The 20,414-nt window shown below is 42.8% G+C and overlaps 1 protein-coding gene across 3 annotated transcripts in view; it reads right to left on the reverse strand.

The window, feature by feature from the left end:
* Positions 1–20,414, reverse strand: part of bbs9 (Bardet-Biedl syndrome 9) — a 384,043-nt gene that overhangs the window by 87,515 nt on the left and 276,114 nt on the right. The window lies entirely within an intron of this gene.

The raw sequence follows: 20,414 nt of genomic DNA on the forward strand, positions 1-20,414 counted from the left end.
GAGTGATTTAGTGGTTATTAAATTTAGTGTTTCTTTGGCTCAAGAAAACCTTGTTTGATTGGTCCTTATTGCTCTCAACTTAAATAATCAACTATCTGATTTGGAGAAGTTGCATCATTGTGAGAAAGAAGCATAAACCTTCGTGATGATTAACTAAGGAGGTTGAGTAGAAAGGAACCAGTTCATCCTTTCTCACCTGATTGTAACACTTTCTCTTAACCCACTGCATCAACCAAGTTTTTTGTCACCCCTACTATTTCCTCCTTTGGCTGCGGGTCCATCAACATCTGATAATATTTCTGTAAAGTGCTTTGGAATGTTTCTCTGCATTAAAAATGCTACAAAAATGCAAATTGTTGTTAACTGTTGATATCATCATTAGGGGTCACTAGTTTGGGGAAGATATTGAGATATTGGGTAGAATTTTACAAGCAAGTCTACCCGAGGTTGGTACGATCCTGCCCGAGGCCAACAGAGAATGCCGTTCTCCAAGCCTCGCCCCACCCCGGAATCGGGACAGGCGTGCCAGTAAAATTCCAGCCATTGAGTCAATTCCCTCCCACTGACTCCATGGGTGGGTAGACCTGGAACCTAAAGCACCTGGCCCACCTGATGTGGTGTCAGGTGGGTTGCCCACCCATGACCCAACTATGGCCCTTAATGAGCAATGAATGCCCAACATATAGCCCAGCAGATTTAACATTGTGTTGGCCAGTGTCTCCTTCCTGGGCCCTCTGTGTCAAACAGATATAGTTTTACCTCCCCACGTCCACCCTCCCCCCCCTGTCCTGCCCAACCTGCTCCCACCCCCACCTTCTCACTAGGGCCTGTTAGCCTAGCTCTGCAAGATGCTGAACTTACCTGGGTTCCTCTTCCTCCCTGACCACCTGCAATACAGCCAGTGGCCACCAATGGGTGCGGCGCATAGCTGTTGGCATCTAATTGGCTGGCAGGACTTACTGCTGGAAAGGTTAACTAAAAAATTGAAGTGGGGCTAACTGGCAAAGCACAAGTGGGCTGGAACCCAATATTTACACTGGGGTATGGAGCCCACTCTCAGCACATAATCCAGCCCCACATCACTACTGTTCATCAGCACTTGCTATTTAAACAATAACATGTGAGAGGAAAGGCGGCACAGTGGTTAGCACTGCTGCCTCACAGCGCCAGGGACCCGGGTTCAATTCCTGGCTTGGGTCACTGTCTGTGTGGAGTTTGCACATTCTCCCCATGTCTGCCTGGGTTTCCTCCGGGTGCTCCGGTTTCCTCCCACAGTCCAAAGATGTGCGGGTTAGGTGGATTGGCCATGATAATTTGTCCCTTAGTGTCAGGGGGACTAGCTCGGGTAAATGTATGGGAATAGGGCCTGGGTGGGATTGTGGTCAGTGCAGACTCGATGGGCCAAATGGCCTCCTTCTGCACTGTAGAATCGTATGAAGTGACAACCAGAAAACAGCTAGGAAGATGTCGGATAAAATTTCTTTATTCTTTTAGGTTTTATAAGTGGTATTAATAACAAGCTCTGGAAAAGTGTCATACGGACTTGGAACGTTATTTCTGTTTCTCTCTCCACAGATGCTGCAAGAACTGTAGAGTTTATCCAGCATATTCTGATTTTATTTCAGATTTCCAGCATCCCCAGTATTTTGCTTTTATGTTAGTAACAAGGTCCCTTTTTTAAAAATAGTATTGACATGACATTTCACAACTGATAAATAAAAACCTCTTAAATATAAAAGCCTCTGCATGTCCCAAAGTTTTACAGCCAATGACGTACTGTACTCAAGTGTTAAAGTAAAGTAAGGTAAAGTTGCCATGGTCCCAGATGACCATAGGTTAAATCACCACCAGTCACAGCCTGAGGGTCATCACACCTCAGGCAAGGTTGAGAAGGTGGGGCTTCACGAATAACCTCAGCTGGTACAGGAATTAAACCCGTGCTATTGGTGTCACTTTGTATCACCAACCAGCTGTGCAGCCAAATGAGCAATATCGAAGTGTAGTCACTGTTGCAATGCAGAGAATACAGCAGCCAATTCGCACCCACCATCCCACAAACAGCAATGATATATTTTAATGATGTTGGCTGAGGGTAAATATTGGCCAGAAAATCTGGGAGCATTTCCCTACTGTTCCTTCAATCACTCTGTGGGATCTTTTACCTGCACCTGAGAAAGCAAATGAAGCGTCAGGTTCACATGCCATCCAAAAGACACTGAAATGTCAGGCTCAATTATGTATCTGGAAGTAGGGCTTGGAGCCACAATCTTGTAATTCAAATGAGAGGAGTACCGCTGAGCAAAGCCATTAATCATTAAAGGTACTTGAAATTCTTTGGAATTTTCAACTCTGAATCACAGTTGATGAAAATCGTGCAATAATCGTGCAAAGTTTCTTCACGGTTCATTTTCATGTTTAAAAATGGGAAGGGGAATTGTGCCATTTTAAGTGTATTTGATGCCACAACAAATGTACACCCACCCCTCCGCCCACAATCTCCTGTCATCAGAACGTTGGACACTTACAGTTTTCACTCCCTCAGCAACAAGGTGACTAGGTGGCTTTAGCTGTGTGTGTATGAATGGTCATTACAGCACTGGAGGATTTCATTTGTGTATTTAATGAGTTCACAATTACTCTGTTAAACAGTGAATATCCAAAGATGTGCGGGTTTGGATTGGCCGTGTTAGGGGATTAGCAAAGTAAATAAGTAGGGTTATGGGGATAGACCCAAGTGGGATTGTGGTTGGTGCAGATTCGATGGGCTAAATGGCCTCTTTCTGCACTGTAGGGATTCTATGATTTAGGATGAATCACAGGCTGACAGAACTGCTTCACTGGAGCCAGCTAGCAGAAAGCTGAATGCAGAGCTTGTGCTGAGAGTTAACTTTCAAAATCGGTGAATATGGCACTTGCAAATCTCACTCCCTCTAGTAATATATGTTCTGCGTCTATTTTAGCAAATATTAGGTTTGACAGTGACCGCAGTGAATTTTAATGACGCTTACCTTCTTTGAAGAACGATTAAATGTGCATTGCATACAAACTTGCTCATATATTGTTAATTTATTGCAATATTTCTCAACCCTGTTCTGGAGTAGCTTAGATAAGTGATCAGAAGTGAACAGCTCTAAACAGTTAATTCTAACGCTGTTGAAAACATGTTCAGTATACCCACTGATAGCGCTATAGAGTCAAACAAATGGGGCAAAACATTTTCAATGTATTGAGCAGAATCTGACATTTTACAAGTGTTATAAAAACAAGAGCAAGCACTTTTCTAAAGGAACAATTAGCCTGGGAGTATTATGGTTTTAGGTGAGGTGACTATACTGTTACATGTTTCATTCAAGTGGAATGAACAATGCAGAAGGATCAGGAATGTTTAATCTCATTGATTTGTGCAGCCACAGAGCAAATAAGTGGGTTACTGAAGAACTTAAATCTTCCTTCCTTCAAGTGGCTTTCTTTCATTTAAGGATAACCTAGTGATCCCAATTTTCCTTTTAAGCTTGATTCCACCTAATCCAAATTTTAAATGGTTGATTAACCAACTAAAAGCCTACCCCATGGTAAAAGTTTGGTGTCAACTTTTTCAAGATAATTCCTGAAAGTACAAAGCTCTAGGTTTACAAAGCTCTGACCCTGTATTCCTTGTTTCCTAATTAACATGCAGCAAAATCAGTAGGAAAAGCTTTTATCTCCATATTCACTAGGTGTATTTACCTACATGTTTTTTATCCAAAGTTGGATAACATCACATCTCGACAAGTTATGGCAATGTATTGCCATAACTTCAATGAGCAAATGTATTGCATGGTATGGTACTGAATTACATGGTAAGAAGTTTAACAACACCAGGTTAAAGTTTGTGTGGCTTTTGCTACCAAATAAACCTGTTGGACTTTAACCTGGTGTTGTTAAACTTCTTACTGTGTTTACCCCAGTCCAACGCCGGCATCTCCACATCATGACTGAATTACATGACCAGGAGGATCACAGGTTCAATCACTGCTCTCTGCTGAGTTAATCAATGTAAGAAGTCCCACAACACCAGGTTAAAGTCCAACAGGTTTATTTGGTAGCAGACGCCACCAGCTTTCGGAGCACTGCTCCTTCGTCAGGTGAGTGGGAGATTCTGGGGAGTGGGAGTTAATCAATGCCAGCCTGACCCATGGCTTCAGAGTCCCCATGGAAATCCAAGCACCTGTTTCTAAAGAGGGGACAAAAACTGAAGAAAGTACTACAATTTAATAACCGGTAACTGTAATGGTGGGCAAAGGCAAAGAGGTATTCAAATGTGGAAATATGGAATGTTTACAAAGAGATTTCCATGTTAACTGGCTATGAACAAGATACTGAATGAACTTCAAGTGGTCACTTTACTAAGAATAGCGGGATGTAAACCTTTGCGTTGGTACAGAGCCTTGTCCATCCAGAGAAGCCTAGTGAAAAAACCCAGGAGGAACTAACTAAGATTCTCAAAAGTAATTTCTCTCCTAAACCACTAATAATTGCTGAGAGATTCCGATGTCATCGATGGAGCCAAGAAGAGGGTGAAGATATATCACAATTTGTTGCAACACCGAGAAGGTTAGCGAAGATATGCGAGTTTGGCTCAACGCTCAAAGACACTCTGCAAGACAGATTTGTTTGTGGGCTCCTTGAAATGAGCAATTCAAAAACGACTGCTCACTGAAAACTCTTCAACACTAAAACTTGGTGCTGAGATCAGTGTATGGAATTGACCACAAAAGAAGCTTTCCAAATTGGAGCTGGGGACTGAGTGTAGGGTAACAAAGTTTGCAGACGACACAAAGATAAGTGGAAAAGTGAATCGTGTGGAGGGCGTAGAAGGTCTGCAGAGAGATTTGGACAGGCTGAGTGAGTGGGCGAGGATCTGGCAGATGGAGTATAATGTTCACAAATGCGAGGTTATTCACTTTGGAAGAAATAATAGCAAATTTGATTATTATCTAAATGGAAAGAAATTACAACATGCTGCTGTGCAAAGGGACCTGGGGGTCCTTGTGTATGAGACGCAAAAACCCAGTCTGCAGGTGCAACAGGTGATCAAGAAGGCAAATAGGATGTTGGCCTATATCGCAAGGGGGATAGAATATAAAAGCAGAGATGTCTTGCTGCATCTGTACAGGGCATTGGCGAGGCCGCAGCTGGAATACTGTGTGCAGTATTGGTCCCCTTATTTGCGGAAGGATATATTGGCCTTGGAGGGAGTGCAGAGAAGGTTCACCAGGTTGATACCAGAGATCAGGGGTGTTGATTATGAGGAGAGACTGAGCAGATTGGGTTTGTACTCGTTGGAATTTAGAAGGCTGAGGGGGGATCTTATAGAGACCTATAAGATAATGAAGGGGCTGGATAGGGTAGAAGTGAAGAGATTCTTTCCACTTAGAAAGGAAACTAGAACTAGAGGGCACAGCCTCAAAATAAAGGGGGGTCAGTTTAGGACAGAGTTGAGGAGGAACTTCTTCTCTCAGAAGGTAGTGAATCTCTGGAATTCTCTGCCCACTGAAGTGGTGGAGGCTACCTCGTTGAATATGTTTAAATCACGGATAGATGGATTCCTGATCGGTAAGGGAATTAGGTTATAGGGATCAGGCGGGTAAGAGGAACTGATCCACTTCAGGTCAGCCATGATCTTATTGAATGGCGGGGCAGGCTTGCAGGGCTAGATGGCCTACTCCTGCTCCTATTTCTTATGTTCTTAATACACAAGACAGGAATGGATAGGAAGAAATCTCTTAAACTGCAAGTATGCCATAGGTATGCTCAGGTGGGACACTCTCCGCATGATTGTTGGGAGTACGGAAAATAAATATGGGAGCTGTGGCAAGGAAAGCCACACAACTAAGGCATATTGGACATGACAGACTTTTCCATCCCCGAAGGTGTGCAAACACAAAAACATGGGCTTCTACAAAATATCTGATGAGGATGAAAATTTTGAAGATGACACCGGACTAGAAAAGATCCAAGAACTTAAACTGGGTGTCCTATCCATGAAAAAGGATACCCGAAGGTTTTGGGTTTACCCAAAGTTAGATGGGCAAGAAATAAAGATGGAAGTAGATATGGGAGTTCCCCTATCATTTCTTCCAGAAAACTTGCACCATTTGAAACTTAAACATTTACCACTAAGACCTTCAAACGAAATTCTGCAAACTTATACCGAGGAGCTAGTTTCACTGAAGGGACATATCATGGTCAATCAGCAGAATTGCCTCTGCACATAGTAAAGGGAAATCTTCCTGCACTCTTTGGAAAAGTGTGGTTACACAAAATCAAGCTTAACTGAGAGCAGTTGACAGCAAGAACAACTGCAAAAACGTCTGGAGAAGTATAGGAGGGTGCTCAAGAATACCTAGGATCCATGACCGGATTTGAGGCAAAACTCAAGATCAAACCTGATAGCAATCCTCGATGTTTCAAGGCAGGAACTGTGCCTTATACAATTAAAGGCACAGTAGAAATGGAACGAGGGAAATTAGTCAAGGATGGAGTGATTGAACCATAACGATGAGCGGTTGGGCAACCCCAATGTTCCCAGTTATTAAATCTGATGGTTCTGTAAGAATCTGTGGGGACTTTAAGATGACGATAAATCCAGTACTGCGTGTTGACCAGTACCCCTTATCATTAATCGAGATTCTATTCGCTGGGCTGCTGGTGGTCAGCAGTTCAGTAAGATAGACTTATCCTAAGCATATCTCCAGATGAGGGTGGCAGTTGAGTCACAACTGCTGCTAATGATTGTTACCCACAAGGGATTGTTCCTGTATAAGCACCTACCTTTCAGCATAACATCCAGCAATACTGGATTTATCGTTGTCTTAAAGTCCCTGCAGATTCTTACAGAACCATCAGATTTAATAACTGGGAACATTGGGGTTGCCCAACCGCTCATCATTATGGCTCAATCACTCCATCCTTGACTAATTTCTCTCGTTCCAATTCTACTTTGCCTTTAATTGTATATACACGCCAAATTCCAGAAATCAATGGACCAAATCCTAAGTGGCCTCAACAGTGTCCAGTGTTATTTGGATGACCTTTTAATCACAGAAAGAACTGAACAGGGACATTTACACAACTTACAGGAAACACTGAATCATCTAGAGAAGTACAACCTCCATGTGAAGAAAGAAGAATGTGAACTTTTCAAATCATCCATCAGTCATCTATGTCACGTAATAGATAAGGGTGGCCTCCACAAAGAACCTAAGAAAATGACAGTGATCCTAAATGCGCCAAGACCACAGAACACATCACAGTTGCAATCATTTTTAGGACTCATCAATTATTACAGGAAGTTCATCCCAAATTTTGCAACACTACTAAAACCACTTCATACTTTATTGTGTGCTAACCAACAATGGTTTTAGACAATGGAGTGTGGAGTGTAAAGGAGTTAAAGACCTGTTCAAGCAATCCAAGTATTGGTCCACTTTAACCCAGAGTTGAAAATCCAACGAGTCTATGACACATCACCCAATGGGGTGGGTGCTGCTATATCTCACATTGTGGCAACTGGGTAGGAGCGGCCAATAGCTTTCGCATCCCAAACATGATCACACGCAGAACAAAATGATCAACAACTTGACAAAGAAGTGCTTAGCATTACTTTTGGCATTAAGATTTCACCAGTTCCTGCATGGCAGGCTATTTACTTTGTTGACCAACCACAGGCCGCTGACAACCATTTTTGGTTCATACCAGGGAATTCCATCAATAGCCGCAAGTCACCTATAAAGATGGCCATTGATCTTGTCAGCGCATAATTACACAATCAAGTATCGGAGATCAAAACAGCATGCCAACACAGATACCTTATCGAGATTGCCACTTCAGGACAAAACTGAATCACCAGACAGTTACATCAACATATTATACTTCTCCCAGGTTGAGAGCATCCCAATAACATCGCCTCAGATGCAAAAGGCACACGAGGAATGACCCGGTAATAAGAACATAAGAAATAGGAGCAGGAGTAGGCCATCTAGCCCCGCAAGCCTGCCCCACCATTCAATAAGATCATGGCTGATCTGAAGTGGATCAGTTCCACTTACCCGCCTGATCCCCATAACCCCTAATTCCCTTACCGATCAGGAATCCATCTATCCGTGATTTAAACATATTCAACGAGGTAGCCTCCACCACTTCAGTGGGCAGAGAATTCCAGAGATTCACCACCCTCTGAGAGAAGAAGTTCCTCCTCACTCTGTCCTAAACTGACCCCCCTTTATTTTGAGGCTGTGCCCTCTAGTTCTAGCTTCCTTTCTCAGGGGAAAGAATCTCTCCACCTCTACCCTATCCAGCCCCTTCATTATCTTATAGGTCTCTATTAGATCCCCCCTCAGCCTTCTAAATTCCAACGAGTACAAACCCAATCTGCTCAGTCTCTCCTCATAATCAACACCCCTCATCTCTGGTATCAACCTAGTGAACCTTCTCTGCACTCCCTCCAAGGCCAATATATCCTTCCGCAAATAAGGGGACCAATACTGCGCACAGTATTCCAGCTGCGGCCTCGCCAATGCCCTGTACAGATGCAGCAAGACATCTCTGCTTTTATATTCTATCCCCCTTGCGATATAGGCCAACATCCTATTTGCCTTCTTGATCACCTGTTGCACCTGCAGACTGGGTTTTTGCGTCTCATGCACAAGGACCCCCAGGTCCTTTTGCACAGTAGCATGTTGTAACTTTTTTCCATTTAGATAATAATCCAATTTGCTATTATTTCCTCCAAAGTGAATAACCTCGCATTTGTCAACGTTATACTCCATCTGCCAGATCCTCGCCCACTCACTCAGCCTGTCCAAATCTCTCTGCAGACCTTCTACGCCCTCCACACGATTCACTTTTCCACTTATCTTTGTGTCGTCTGCAAACTTTGTTACCCTACACTCAGTCCCCTCCTCCAGAACGTCTATATAAATGGTAAATAGTTGAGGTCCCAGTACCGATCCCTGCGGCACGCCACTAGTTACCATCTGCCAACCAGAAAAGCACCCATTTATTCCGAATCTCTGCTTCCTGTCGGATAGCCAATCCCCAATCCACGCTAACACCCTACCCCCAACTCCGTGTGACCCAATCTTCTTCAGCAACCTTTTGTGAGGCACCTTATCAAACGCCTTTTGGAAATCCAAAAACACCGCATCCACCGGTTCCCCTCCGTCAACCGCACTAGTCACATCTTCATAAAAATCCAACAAGTTTGTCAAGCACGTCTTTCTCCTCATGAATCCATGCTGCGTCTGCTTAATCAAACCATTCTTATCCAGATGGCCTGCTATTTCTTCTTTAATGATGGATTCCAGCATTTTCCCAACTACAGACGTTAAGCTAACCAGCCTGTAGTTACCCGCCCTTTGTCTATTTCCTTTTTTAAACAGTGGCGTAACATTAGCCGTTTTCTAATCCGCCAGCACTACCCCAGAATCCAACGAATTTTGATAAATAACCACTAACGCATCCGCTATTACCTCTGACATTTCTTTCAGTACTCTAGGATGCATTCCATCCGGGCCCGGGGACTTGTCCACCTTCAGTCCCGTTAGTCTACCAAGCACTGCCTCCCTGGTAACATTAATTGTATTGAGTACCTCTCCTCCTACCAACACTCTATCGTTAATATTCGGTCAACTATTTGTGTCTTCCACCGTGAAGACCGACACAAAAAACTTATTTAAAGTTTCAGCCATTTCCTCATTTCCCACTATTAAATCACCCCTCTCGTCCTCCAAGGGTCCAACATTCACTCTTGCCACTCTATTCCTTTTTATATATTTGTAAAAGCTTTTACTATCATTTTTTATATTTAGAGCTAGCCTAGCTTCATAACCTATCTTTCCTTTCTTTATCACTTTCTTAGTCGTTCTTTGTGGTTTCTTAAAGTTTTCCCAATCTTCCGATTCTCCACTATTTTTAGCCACTCTGTACGCATCGGTCTTTAATTTAATACTCTCCTTAATTTCCTTCGTTATCCATGGCTGGTTATCCCTTTTCTTACAGTCCTTCTTTATCACCGGAATATATTGTTGCTGAGTACTGAAAAGGATCTCCTTAAAAATCCTCCACTGTTCCTCAGCTGTCCTACCTACCAGTCTGCTCTCCCAGTCCACTTTAGCCAATTCAGCCCTCATCCTATCGTACTTCCCTCTGTTCAAACAGAGGACACTGGTATGGGACCCTACTTTCTCCTCTTCCATTTGTATCAGAAATTCGACCATGTTGTGATCACTTGACCCAAGAGGGTCCTTCACAAGAACATCCTTAACTCTACCTACCTCGTTACACATTACTAGATCTAAGGTAACTCGTTCCCTCGTCGGTTCTGTAACATACTGTTCAAGGTAACTATCCCGACAGCATTCTAAGAATTCTTCCTCCATCCCACCCCTTCCAACTTGAGTCAGCCAATCAATATGCAGGTTGAAGTCCCCCATGATTATTGCCGTTCCGTTTTTGCACGCATCCATTATTTGCTTGTTTATAGTCCTCCCCACCTCAACATTATTATTTGGGGGCCTATAGACCACGCCTACTAGTGTCTTTCTCCCCCTACTATTCCTTATCTCTACCCATAACGATTCCACGTTTTGTTCCTTAGAGCCTATGTCATCCCTCACTACTATCCTGATATTATCTTTTATTAACAGAGCTACCCCACTACCTTTTCCTTCCTGTCTATTCTTCCTAAATGCCTGATACCCCTGGATATTCATCTCCCAGTCCTGGTCTCCCTGCAGCCATGTTTCTGTATTGGGCGGCCATAATAATGGGCCTACTTTGTAGGTAGGGTTATGAACATGGTTTTATGAGGAACATCATTGGACAAACAGATGAAGGGAAATTGAATTAACTGTCCAGAACGGAGTATTGTCATGGGGGGGATCTGGGTGGTCATCCCTCCTTGCTTACGAAGCTGGAGGCTGGATCAACTGCACAAAAGGTCATCCATGGGTGGTATGGATGAAAGTGAGAAGGAAACTGAAAACTAAACCCCTCCTCCTCGTCTACCTCTCTCTTTAAGGCAATCCTTAAAATCAAAGTATTTGACCAAGTTTTCAGTCACCTGTAGTAACAGTGCCAATGTGGCTCAGTGTCAAATTTTGTTTCGTAACACTCCTGTCTAGTGCCTGGGAATATTTTACTCTGCTAAAGAATTTTATTTAAAAAGTTGTTGTTGACAGGAAGAGAGGGAGGCTCTGCATGTAAATCTGAGTGGGAAGATAGGAGGCACATTTTACTCTAGTGGGTTAGACAGACAGAGTTCTGACTGTGAAATGGCTCCACACTGTAAGGTAATTTTGCACTTGGTAAGGGTTCCCTGTCAAAGAACAACAAAGAACAAAGAACAATACAGCACAGGAACAGGCCCTTCGGCCCTCCAAGCCCGCGCCGCTCCCTGGTCCAAACTCGACCATTCTTTTGTATCCCTCCATTCCCACTCCGTTCATATGGCTGTCTAGATAAGTCTTAAACGTTCCCAGTGTGTCCGCCTCCACCACCTTGCCCGGCAGCGCATTCCAGGCCCCCACCACCCTCTGTGTAAAATATGTCCGTCTGATATCTGTGTTAAACCTCCCCCCCCCTCACCTTGAACCTATGACCCCTCGTGAACGTCACCACCGACCTGGGGAAAAGCTTCCCACCGTTCACCCTGTCAATGGATATTTCGTAAGAAGTCTCACAACACCAGGTTAAAGTCCAACAGGTTCATTTGGTTGCAAAGGCCACTAGCTTTCAGAGCGTTGCTCCTTCATCAGGCTACCTGACAAAGGAGCAGTGCTCCGAAAGCTAGTGGCTTTTGCTACCAAATAAACATGTTGGACTTTAACCTGGTGTTGTGAGACTTCTTACTGTGTTTACTCCAGTCCAACGCCGGCATCTCCACATAATGGATACATCAGCATTGTAGATGCCAGCTTGAAGCACGGAACATCAAAGGAAGCTGCTGATCTATGCATGGAGTCTAGCCCAGCTGATGTGTAACATCTGATAACGCTCTCAGGGCATTAGTAATGCTGATAATTATTGTTATTTCTTTGTTGTAGAGATGCTATTTAATTGAGTTTTTAGTGCACAAAGTGAAAATTGAACAGGTTTTGAAAGTTTCAGATTCTGTACTTCATTGAATGGCTGCAGCACAGAAGGAGACCATTGGATTATCATGTCTGTGCTACTTCTCTGAAGGAGCAATTCACCTAGTACCACTTCCCCGTTTTCTCCCTGTAACCCTGTACATTCTCACCTTTCAGAAAAGAATCCAACCTCCCTATAGCACTTGGGGCGAAGGGGGTAAATGGATATGGTGGGGGGAAGGCAGGATCAGGCTGTTGAGTTGGATGATCAGCCTTGATCATAATGAATAGCACAGCAGGCTCAAAGGGCCGAATGGCCTCTGCCAGATCCTATTTTCTATGTTTCTATGTTGAATGTCTCCATCACGCTTTCAGGCAGCGTGTTCTAGATCCTAACCACTCGTTGTGTGAAATAGTTTCTCTCATGCTGCCAGTGCTTCTTTTGTCAATCACTTTAAATCTATGCCCTCTGGTTCTCAATCCTTTCACCAATGGAAATAGTTTCTCCCTCTCTACTCTGTCCAGATCCCTCAGGATTTTGAATACCTCTATCAAATCTCCTCTCATCCTTCTCTTCTCCAAAGAAAACAGTTTCAATTTCTCCAAACTCTCTATTTAATTGAAATTCCTCATCTCTGAAGCCATTCTCATAAATCTTTTCCAAACAAAAACAGAAAATGCTGGAAAATCTCAGCAAGTCTGACAGCATCTGTGGAGAGAGAAACCTAGAGTCTGGATGACTCTTCATCAGAGCAAAAGCAAAGAAAATATCCACAGTATTTTGCTTTCATCTCATTAATCTTTTCTCCATTCTCTCTTCTATGTCTCTGTACCTTCTGTGTGGAATAACTTGGAATGTTTTTGGAAAGATTGGGAACCAATGAGGTTTATTTCTATCTTTCAATAAAACTTTCATTCATTAGTTTATAACATCCTTTCTTTAACTTTACTCCAGTCGGACAATTTACCCCAATTACTTGTAAAGAATACTCTAGCTTGATAAATTTGGTGTTCACGTGTCTCTGTTCTAAATGTTGGCATTGGTGGAAATCCCAAATCTACTACTTTATGTAATGAGCAGTTTTTGGTAACTGACTGTAAAAGCAGTTTCAAGCATTAGCTTGGGAACAGAACACTTTCATTACTGAGATTTCACCGTGGCAGTCCTGTAGTTTGTTCCAGTGATGATATGGCAATGGCACATCAAGTACCATTAAACAGTACTTCAATTCAGGGAGGTTCAGCTGCTTCAATATTCTAGTATTGGACTCTCAAGTACAAGATTGCAAATTTAGAAAGTCAATTGTGACTTGCTTCCTCCGCAGTATATACGTCATTACATACAGTGAATGCATCAGATTTATCCAGGCGAAAATAAAAATGGCTGGGAGAACTTATTTCAGTAGTTTTTGTATGCATGAGCATTCCTGTGAGATGTTTGAACAGCAAGTATCCTTGAGAGTTTGTGCATTTAGAGACTTTTTACAAGGAAAATCACTCCCACCATGTTTCCCCAACTATCTTTGTTACTGCTTCATATGGAGAACTAGCATCACATCAAAAGTGGGAGGAATTATCAATAAATCCATGGTAACAAACTTGTTCATCCTGAGACATGGTTTCAGTCGAGAAATGATGCTTAACTAAATCATTGAAAGCAGTGCTCAGGCAGCTCGTTGCTCATATGCTTTCTGGATGAACACAGCTACTCCTGGGATAAAAGCCATGCTCCATATTATCCTTTCCTAGTAAAGCAGAATCCAAAGCTATGAAGCAATCAATGGCCATGTGTGTGTGTGGACCGATGACTCCCTTCTTTCCCCACCCCCTCCCCCACCACCCCCAGAGATACAATGGCAGTTACAGCAGCATTAATACACTTCATCCTTTAGTACTGCAGTGCTGAGCATTCACTCCCAATACAACACAAACATTAAGGAAAACTAACATGATTTAACATAATCTGAATGTCCTGTTGTTTAAAATATATAATTGCAGTAATAATCAATCCTTTACCATGCTGTACAAAGATGTTTCAAGTGTCTGTAGTATGTTCTGTCCTGCTCTTGAAACAAGGATGCAGAAAAATATCACAAACAAAATAGAAGTGACTAGCTCATTCATCAAAATGAACCAAACATATGGGCAATTACTCATTCATTATAAACGAGGCAGCACTAGAAATCATTTCCACAGCAATCTCCGGTCCCAGGAGCACAGCAGAAGGTGTTGTTGCAGAAGCTCTGGGCAGTGGGTTCAGGCACTAACAAGTAATACTGACATGGCAATCTATAGGAAAACACATCAACAAAAGGAACTGAGAGTAGAAGATGGACTACGAGGGCTATGATATTTGTAAAATCTGATTAAATGAATAGTTCAGTTATCAGAAAATTGTATTCACTTATTAAGAATTCAGCAGAAAATATTTGAAGATATGCTTTTTAAAGTACTCCTGGAATGCTTTCAACTTTAATCAAAGAACTTAGGAAAGCAAAGTAGCTCATATTGATAATTATATCCTGTTTTGGCAGACAGGTACTAACACAGACCAAAAGGCATGACACACAACAGAGACAACATCTGGCACCATGAAATATCAAAATGGAGAATCTGACTCCTATCGCACCATCACCTTAGCATGTCCCAAAGTGCTTTACAACCAATTAATTACTTTTAAAGTGTGGACACTATTGTAATATAAGAAACAAAACAGTCAATTTGCACACAGCAAGTTCCCACATCAATTAAATGATTAGATAATCTGTTTTAGTGGTGTTGATTGAGGAATAAATATTGGTGCCACAAACAGGGTGTGCTGACGCCTGCAATCCGAGGGCAGAGTAAAGGATCAGGGAATCCAATGAGGTTAAGCCGAGGTTTTATCTGATGCAATGTTTCAAAGTCATCCCAGCCTTTTGGCTAAGAAGAAGCATTAGATCAAGCCCGGGAGGGAGTGCATTGCCTCAGCCTATCAGCTTGGATCTTGTTTGGATCACGTGGGTACCATGATTGGACTTAATTTAGAGTCATAGAGGTTTACAGCATGGAAACAGGCCCTTCGGCCCAACTTGTCCATGCCGCCTTTTTTTAAAAACCCCTAAGCTAATCCCAATTGCCCGCATTTGGCCCATATCCCTCTATACCCATCGTACCCATGTAACTATCTAAATGCTTTTTAAAAGATAACAGATATATTTTGAAGATGTCAAAGTTCCAAGTAAATATCTCATTTGGGATGAAGGAATGGGCTTCACCTATCAGATACTACCCTCTGGCAGCTTGTTCCAGACACTCACCACCCTCTGTGTGAAACAATTGCCCCTCTGGATATACATGGGGAGGTAGTAAATTGGATTAGACACTGGCTCAATGGAAGAAGCCAGAGAGTGGTTGTGGAGGATTGCTTCTCTGAGTGGAAGCCGATTGTCTCAGTCACTTGTATAGCAGGCCTGTATTTCTTACATCAGTTGATGCTTTGACTAAAGGTTCCTATTGTTCCTTTTTAAGACATACGAGTGTTTTAATCCGCAAGAGGCATCATGTAATCCTCAGGCAGCCATCTTTAAAGAGCCTTTTGTGGTTTTTAAAAATATAACATACTGATGAAAAGTTCGTAACATACTGGAACATGACATTGGTGAGGACACTGGCGAGAACTCCCCTCCTCTTGTTTGAAACAGTGCCATAGGATCTTTTACATTCTCCTGTGACGCAAGATGGGGCCTCTATCTAACATATCATCCAAAAGAAAGTACTGCCCTTAGAACCGCACTGGAGTGTCCGCCTAGATTTTGTGCTCAAGTCTCTGGACTACGACCTGAATCCATGACCTTCTGACAATCAGCGGTGACAATGCTAACCACTGATCCAGAGCTGACACAATACTTTGGCGTAAGATACGATATCATCTACTCTGTCTATGCAGTGACCTTCCAGCAGCAATCAGATTTTTTTGCAAATAACAAAGGGACCTTCCTTTGAGTTTTGGTTAAATGTTGCTCCCTCTCCTGAAGATGTTGACTCTATGAATTTGGGGCCATGGACACAATGGGCGGAATTTTCCTGTCCTGCCCACCCAGGAATCGTAACGGGCAGGACACGGACCATGCATTTTTTCCAGCATTGGGGCAAGCGTGGCCAGAAAGTCCAATGGGTTCTTTGTCCAAATGCTGATTTTCACACTCAGCTATGGAGGAGGAATTACAACCAAACCCAACACTCTTCTCCTCATCTGACATCCATGTGCAAACCATCAGCAGTAGGTCACTGAATAGTGATCAGCATCAGGAACCTCTTGCCTTGCCCAAGGGTGCTGTGGGTGATAGAGCAGCCCTGACTGAACATGGGTGAGGCAGGAGATCCCTGCAGCTGGCCCATGGCATGGAGGGGGTAAGTGAGCAGGTCAAAGATTGGAGACTACTATTGGCATACACTGCGGGAATATGTTTAAGAATTCTGGTTTCCAGGACTCCAAAAGAGATTTTAAAATGAAAATGAACTTTCAAGTCACATCAAAAATCTTTTTCTTGCACAGTGTGCTGCTATCTTTCATTGTATCATACGGTCAATGACCTAGGAGTGTCTGAGCCATTACTATAATCATACTGCTTCCTCACCTCTCCTCTGAGACAATACAGGCACTAACTGGATTTTCGAGTAAAATGCATTCACTGAGCAGAATTAATTTCAAAGGCTGCAGCTGAAAATGGTTTCAGGGTTTTCCTGTGTGGATTCTGTTAGCAGCAGTGTTGTCTCATCAGGCACTGACTTAAGTAAAATGTAAGTGGAATTAATATTGCTACAGTAATCACTTTCTTAGGGAAAAGCTCATACTTCACTGGAACTAAAGACTTGGCTGTTGTGTTTCAAGGTCGTGCTCTTAATTCCATTAAGCCAGTCCTCGAAGCAACTCCGTGATAAATGGAATTACAGAAGCCAATAGCTTGGAGCTTTGCCAAGCTGAGCAGCTGCTGGAACTTACTGCCATCTGATTTCACACAAACACACCCTCGTCCTCACACTCGCTTACGTACATAAATACGCACCACTCACATGCACACTCCACCATGAATTTCAGTTATACTCAGTCAGTTCCATGTCTCCGAAAGCTAATGCTGCCAAATAAACCTGTTGGACTTTAGCCTGGTGTTGTGAGACTTCTTACTGTGCTTACCCCAGTCCAACACCAGCATCTCCACATCATCCTAGCACTGGGTCAGCAATCCTCTGCAGAGGGAACCACTGAAGTTCAGCAAAGTGACACACAGACTCACTTCAGACCGAGCACAGCAGAAAAAACAGGCTCCTGTTCCAGCTGCACTTCTTCCATGGCTCCTGGTCCTTGACTGGCCAGTGTCAGGGTGGCAGGGAGAGGCACACCCTGGTCAATCTGCTCTGTGACCTGCTGAAGTTTACCATTTACAGGTCCAGAAAGCTGAGGATTCATGGGGAGGTGTACGGTTTCCTGTGAATGCTTGGCCGTCTTTAAAAGGTTTACAAGCACCCAGCACCCCGGAATGGGATGTTTACAGGAGCAACAGGACAGCTGCACAGACAGCTGGTTCAGTTGATTATAAAGTTGTTTTAATCATAGGATTTAAGATCTTAAGACACATCCCTGGAGAGATGTGCCCCCCCAGTTTCCAGCTCCATGTGGTTCGGAGGTGGTGGAGGTGGGTCAGGGGTGGTGGTAGAGAAGTGTGTTGCCAATTCCCAGCTCTAAGTACCATGCAATGATCGCAGGACCACCTTGTCAGATATGCAAAGAATGATCACCAGAATAACCTTTTTTTAAAATCCAAACTTCCTAATAGCTGCTCTGAGTAAATCCAATAACCATGTCGCAACAAAAAATATTGCCCCAGATCTTCTGGTCCCAGAGAGATAATAACTTGTTGTTAGAATAATTTCATTGAGGAGAAAATCTTAAAAAATGAGTATCATTCATTCTTGTTAAAGGAAACTTTCTGATGCTCTACACCAGTGGTTCCCAAAGGGTGCAGCGCGCCACACTGGTGCGGCGAGAGAGGATGGCAAGTGTGGCGGGAAGATTCAAGGACAATCAAAGAAACATTTAAACATGGTTTAAACAAGCATTGTTTTATACTTTCTGGATGTCCCATGATCATATTATAAAGTAGTTGTGTTCTATGTTATGAATCAAGCACTGCTAGGAGTTGTTTTTTTTTGTTTTTGAATGTATTTCTTGTCAATAAAAAATTCGGTGTGGCGCCAGCAAATTTTTATTCCGAAAGTGCGGCCCAGTGAAAAAAGTTTGGGAACCACTGCTCTTCACAGAACAGTAAAGCTGCCAGTTTTAGATTTGAACGCCAGTTAGATTCGAACAATGACAATCTGCTCATTTAGCTGATAATGATGAGGTTGCATGAGTGTTTTAGATAATAGTAGCACTGTCTTAACTCTGCTTTGGTAATAATCGTTTATTTTGTTCAACAGCAGAAGGCAAATTAATAAGATTAGTAATTTGATGCTATAATTCCACCTCCTTCAATTTCAGAAATTAGTGGGTGAACCACACTGTACGGCATCTCAGAACCCGTCAATAGGCTGACAGAAATTTCCTCCAGCCGGCATCTCAACATAAACTTAAACTAAACCACTTGATTTCTGCATTAAAATACAGCTAGAGGAACTTTAGTGCCATGTAACTGTGTAAGCTGCTGTCATGCACTGAGATTTCACACTGAAGATTAATTACACGTGATAGTTCCATGACATTATTATAATGTGATATATGAGCAAGGTAGTGGAAATCTTTCAGTTAAAACACAGTAAGAAACACCTTTAATAGTTACAATATTGGGAGCCACACAAAACTGTTAATAAGAATAATTTACATCAATGTCAGCCCTCAATATGTTTAAAGGTCATTGATGGCACGTTATAAAAAAGGATGATTATTATAGAATGGGCAATATAAACGACATGATTTACAACACCAGCCTTTGTGAAAGGGGTCTTTCCTTTGAACAAAGAAACAAGGAATAAAGAAAAGTATAGCACAAGAACAGGCCCTTTGGCCCTCCAAGCCTGTGCCGATCATGATGTCTTAACTAAAAAAAAACCTTCTGCCCTTACTCGGTCCATATCCCTCTATTGCCTCCCTGTTCATGCACCCATCCAGATGCCTCTTAAATATTAGTAATGTTCCTGCTTCCACCACCTCCTCTGGCAGCACGTTCCAGGCACCCACCACTCTGCGTGCAAAACTTCCCCCACACATCTCCCTTAAACTTTCCCCCTCTCAACTTGAACCTGTGACCCCTTGGAAAAAGCCTCTGTCTGTGCCTCTCATAATTTTGTAGACCTCAATCAGGTCTTCCCTCAGCCTCCGTCTTTGCAGTGAAACCAATCCTAGTTTATTCAACCTCTCCTCATAGCCAACACCCTCGAGACCAGGCAACATCCTGGTGAACCTTCTTTGCATTCTCTCAAAAGCTTCCACGTCCTTCTGATAGTGTGGTGACCAGAACTGCGCACAATGTTCCAAATGTGGCCTAACCAAGGTTTTATATAGCTGCAACATGATTTCCCAACTCTTGTACTCAATGCCCGGCTGTTGAAGGCAAGCGCGCTGTACGCCTTCTTTTAATCATCTTGGCCACCTGCTTTGCCATTTTTAGGAAACTGTGGACCTGCATGCCCAGATCCCTCTTTGGTCTGATTGATTTCCAGAGCTTTTAACATGAACACCATGACATGCTGCTTAAAGTGAAGAGCTAACCAAACAGAAGCAATGATTAAACTAGGCTGAGAATTATTCTTCAATCATGTACAGTTCTGAGTTTGTTGTCATAATCAAACAATAAACACCCAGGAGTTTGCAAAATTGTCGAAGCTAGTTTTTGAAAGCAGTAGCTTTCTAATCAGGTCAAACAATAAATGCTCATCTCATTGATTAACCATATTCAGATTCCTTTCATAAGGAATGGAAGGGTTTGGAAAGATTAAAAAAAGATGACTGGTCAAGTTTTACTTTTTTGTTAGCCCATTTAGTTTGTCAATCAGCTAGTTGGAGGCTCAGGTCAGAGAGCTAACTTCTATTACCCAGCAGACAAAATCTCATCTTGCAGAGCACAAGAATGCTCCATGCTCCAAGAATGTGGAGCAAATGAAACTGGTCCAAGCCAGCAGCAGGAAATGGGTTCAGAGAATGGGAAGCTTGTCTTACACCGCGATTTTCTTTCCATTACAGCCTGTTGTTTTGCTACGAGCCTGATTCACACTACTTACGGGGACCAACATCGCAGGCCACATCTGCTTTCTGCAATTTTAGCA

This window comes from Mustelus asterias, chromosome 7, assembly GCF_964213995.1.
Source record: "Mustelus asterias chromosome 7, sMusAst1.hap1.1, whole genome shotgun sequence".
Taxonomy (NCBI): domain Eukaryota; kingdom Metazoa; phylum Chordata; class Chondrichthyes; order Carcharhiniformes; family Triakidae; genus Mustelus; species Mustelus asterias.